The following is a 5116-nucleotide window of genomic DNA, read 5'->3' as shown; positions in this document are numbered from 1 at the left end:
TTCGTCCCCCTCCTTTCTCCCCCCCCATTTCCTTTTTCCTGCATTTTAGTCACTAAATATGTGTAGAGCTGGTGCATGCCTGCCCCTTAGGCTGTCCCCCAAGGGGCCAGCGTCTTAGTCATAGTAAGAGGTGCTCTCGGCAATGACACCCCTGCTTTTTAGTCATCGAATGGCTGGACCTAGAATCCACTTGTTCTGAGCAGCTGGTGACAAGGCAGAGTGGGGGTAGGGAGCAAAGGGCTCAGAAGACAAGGGGGATGAGAATGGACAAAGGATGAAATGAAAAAGACGTCCCATTTTACTTAGTTGTTTTTATCTTTAAGATAGTCTGTTAGCACACATTAATTATGCATAGCAGGTTTTATTGTGACATTTTCATACATGTGAATAGTGTATTTTGATCCTATGCACTTCCTGTCACCCTCTCTTGTCTCTCCCCTATTCCTGTGATCCTTCTTCTTCCCAACTAGTCCCCTTCTGCTTCCCTCCATGTCCAGGAGCGTCCATGACTTGCCAGTGGCTATGTCACTGAATAACATGTCTCTCCCTCACCCATCAACTATTAGTCACAGTAACTGTGTTGTGGATCCTTTTCCAATACTTTGTATTACATGAGCATACAAGGAAACTGAGTGAGGCACAGAGAGATTTGGAGATTTCTCCAAGGCAGCCCAGGTAACAAGAGTTTGGGGTGGGGGGAGATTTGAGGCAGGAAATTTGACTTCAAAACCCAAGCTCGTAATCCTACTGTGTGCATGTATGGGGCACCATATCCCTGAGCACAGAGAATGTGCTGACTCCTTTTCAAAGAGAGTCCAAGGAAGCAGGAAACACTGGGAAAGCAAACCCTTGGAATACAACCGCTGGCTGGCCTGGCCGAGTCTCGGAATCGACAGTTCTTAGCCCTCTGCTCTCATGCTGGAGCTGATGTGTCGCAATTCACCTGTCCCTCCATCCTGGAAACAGACAGATTCATTACCCACCCAGCCTCTGATTTGGGAGAGTAATGTGCAGAGGTGGATTTGGGTGGCTTCTTCCTGCCTGGTTCTCTGGCTGTATTTGTAGTCATGTTTGTGCATTAATATTTTATACTTAGCTAAATTGTGCACATTGCATTTAAGTCCAGGTTTGCCTTGTTTAAAAAACATCCAAATTGGGATTAAGTATTCAAGCGGTAATCTCCTTCCAGGGCGTCTGTCTATTAGATTTGCAGGACATAAAGAGGGTTATTGAAATACTGTAACTTTAATATTTTTATCCTTTAGATTGAAATGACTTTTAAATGAATTTAAAAACTGGGAAGGACATTGGACAGATCCCAAACCCCAGAGCAGCCGGCATTATTTCCAGGCCAATTCTGGAACCGACATCTGTGCCAGCTTCCACGATTCCTCTTTTCGTGCGCCACTAAGATCTGGGCTCTGCATGGGACGGGAAGTTCCCTTGGGGTTCTGATCTCCCCCTTTTTCCGGTTCACAGTAGTGTTCCATGCTGACACAGTTTCCCTTTCTCCGTCCCTTTGGGCTGCCAGAGGATTTGATGGCAAATCTTGACTGTTCCCAGGGATGGGGTAAGTAGGGTGGAGGTTGGGGTGTGTGATGGCCCCTACACATTTGTATTTAATTGAAGGGAGTGCAGCTCTAGTTAGTATTCTGTAAATATTGAATATGAATAATCAGATAAGACACATAGTAGTATAAAGAAACCAATAAATTTTATTTTGTGAGACATTAAAATAAAATTTAGATAAAAATTTAAAATCATAGCATATTCCAAATAACCATTTGATAGCTACATATAAATCTATTTTAGAGATATGCAAGCACAAATTATGAAATGCCAGGGCAAGTTGATTTAGGCTGCTTTTTCTCTAATATAAATAATGCAGAGTGCCGCAAATATTCAAGTACACTTAACTGAACATAATTAAAATATTGGAATATATTTTAAAAATAAATAATTAAGCAGTTAGAAGTATCTGCAGTACTAATTCAAAGCGATAGTTACATGATGATTATATTCCGCAGTTTACCCTGCACTTTTGCTTTAGAATGCAATAATAAAATTTGCATTTAATAAAAATTATAATTCTGTAATATTTGGGGATATGGGCAGATTCTATGTCAAATACCAAACACTATCCTTGTGTCTCTGATCCATCAACAGATGGGTGGAGAACAGACATTCGCAGCTGAGCTAAGCAGCCTGCCTTCTGAGACACTTACACCCATAATCATGCTTGTTAACTCCATGTCCAGGTATTCGTTATCTTTTGCCTTTCTGGATGGTGCCCTCCTTGAGGACAGAGGCCTGGATGTCTTTGTATGCTCAGGAGTGAGGACAATGCTGGGGAGTGGTAGTGGAGTCTGTTAAATATTGGTCAGCTAATGAACAAAAGGATGGGTGTCTACCCTGGCTTCCCTACTGAGCCTCTTAGGTGCATTCTAGCTCGGGCTTTGCTCCCCAGCCCCCAAGCCCCTCCCCCAGCACTCTCTTAGATCCAGCCTGGGCTTGCTCACTTACCTCCCTAGTCTTTGTTCCAATGTCACCTCTTCTAGGACGTGCCTCCTCTGCTATTCTAAATAAAGTTACACCCATCTCAAGTCACATTCACTCCATTCAAAGTATCACAGGAAAGGCTATGCAATTGTCTTTTATTTACCTTTTTTTTTTAACTTAAGTCTTCTATTTTGCTCACTAGAAAAAAAGAAGAGAAATAAAATATTTTTTAAAAAGGCCAGCTCCCCGAAGGTAAAGATTTTGTTTTTCTCACTGCTGTGTCCCCAATCAGAACAGAGTTCAACCCATAGCAGAGGCACAATGAAAAATTGATGCATGAATGGATAAATGAACAAATGAAGTGGGGAAAAGGTTCTTAGGAGTGGAAGGGAAGGGATGTAACTGTAGGGTAGGTTCTGTGTTTTCGGGTCCACAGGATGAAGTTAGCCACACATGTTATCTTCCTCCATCATTTGCCATCAGTGGCTCCTGAGTGGAGCTGGAAACTGGAATTCTCATTTCCTTTAAATGCATGTGCAGTGTGCTACAGGCTCTGATCTCATTTGGAAATCTGAGTCTGCTAAGTTATGACCCAGATGAACAACATTTAATTCATCTATGAGTTAAATGGTCTGGATAGAATTTTTGCCTTCCTGGAGACTTATGTCCCTCATCTCTCCTCTCAGCTGTCCATTGTCTTTGCTCTTACACAGTGGTACCCTTCTCCACAACCATGACTCTATAAAGCCCTGAGCCTCACCATGGTGTTACTCATGGCCCAACTTCACAGAGCCAGGAGCACCAAAGCCTGTAGAAAGATCCAGGTCTGTGGCTTGTGGGACTTTGGACAATAGGGTAGACTAAAGATTGTAGTGGGTAGCCATTCCAGCTTTGATCTGGAAGTTCCAACCCCCATTGAGGTTTTGGTAACTGTCACACCTACAAGGTGGGGCCAAGAGAGGACCCTGAAGACCCAAGATCCAGATGCGTGGGCTCTCTTGGTTCCTGGACCCTGGACACTGGAGGTAGACCAAGCAGAGTTCTCCAGAGAACACCGCCGCCGCCGGACTGCGCCAGGCCTTTCCCAGACCCTGCAACCTACCTATCCCTTTATTTGTAAGTTATGCCACAAAATAAACCTCCCTTTTATCTATGTGGAGTGGCCTTAATAATTTCACCAATAAAAGATTACTGCAAATTCTGGTCAGTCTCTTTTTTGAGAGGTGCTGCCACATTTAGGCTGGTTTCATAATCAGCTATTGTGGAATATTATTTTAAGATGTGTTACATTTGTTTTTGTTGTGGAACATTTGTTTAATGATGCAAAGATGTGTTGCATTCTTTCATATTGCATTTGTTTTACTCTGTGAAGCTGTGTTCTTCTGCCTGTCTAAAACACCTGATTGGTCTAATAAAGAGCTGCATGGCCAATAGCAAGGCAGGAGAAAGGATAGGCAGGGCTGGCAGGCAGAGAGAATAAAGAGGAGAAATCTGGGAGAAAAAGATCAAGATTGAGGAGTGAGAAAAAATGGGGCCAGCCACCCAGCTATACAACCAGTCATGGTAGTAAGAAGTAAAGAAAGGTATACAGAAATAGAGAAAGATAAAAGCCCAGGAGCAAAAGATAGATGGGATAATTTAAGTTAAGAAAAGCTGGCTAGAAACAAGCCAAACTAAGGCTGGGCATTTATAAATAATAATAAATCTCTGTGTGATTTATTTGGGAGCTGGATGGTGGGCCCCCAAAGATCAGAGAATAAAACAACAACAACAACAACAACAATCCTTGGTTAATAGAACGAGCTTGTAATCCCAGTCTGAGGTCTAATCTCTCTGAGAATTGAAGTGTCTATGCCTGCTTCTTTGAATGCTTGAGCTTTCATATGAGAAGTATGTCAGTCATGCTAGAACAGTCCTGTAAGTCGAAAGGGAGAGGAAGAGGGGGAGGGAGAGGGAGAGAGATAAAGACAGACAGACACACACAGAGAAAGAGAGAGAGAGAAAGGAAGAGACAGAGACAGAGACAGACAGACAGACAGACAGGCCTAGCCTCCTAGCAGTATCTAGCCTTGTAATTATCCCCAGCAGTGAGTGGGACCATCAGAAGAACTGTGTAGCTGAGCCCTGGTCAACTCACATTATCATGAAAAACACTGGATTATTTTTCTTAGACAAAGTCTCACATAGCCCAGACTGCCCTCCAACTCATAACTCTCAATCCTGCACCTCCCTCTCCTGAGTCCTAAAAATATGGCCTGCCCCACTCCCATTGCATGTGGTTTATGCAATCCTGGGGATGGAACCCTAGGCTTCATTATACTAGGCAGATACCAATTGACCTACTTTCTAATCCTGCACTATTGTTTTAAACCGTTAAATTTGAATGGTGACTTCTTTTTTCCCCCTTCCTTATTTAGTTTTATTCATAGTCATAAACTTATTTCTGCAATCCATAAACTAAATTCTGCAATTGGAGGGGAATGAGGAAACTATGGAACCCAAAGAACTTCAGTTAGAGCAGACGTTATAAGGTATTGTGAGCAGATGGGGTGGGGGTGCTCTCCTGAGATATACAGAAGAATGGTCTGGTGGGTAAGATGCCCACAAGTCAGAAGAA

This window comes from Peromyscus eremicus, chromosome 6, assembly GCF_949786415.1.
Source record: "Peromyscus eremicus chromosome 6, PerEre_H2_v1, whole genome shotgun sequence".
In the NCBI taxonomy this organism is placed as follows: domain Eukaryota; kingdom Metazoa; phylum Chordata; class Mammalia; order Rodentia; family Cricetidae; genus Peromyscus; species Peromyscus eremicus.
The sequence above is the reverse complement of the archived record's forward strand: the minus strand, read 5'-3'. Positions refer to the sequence as shown.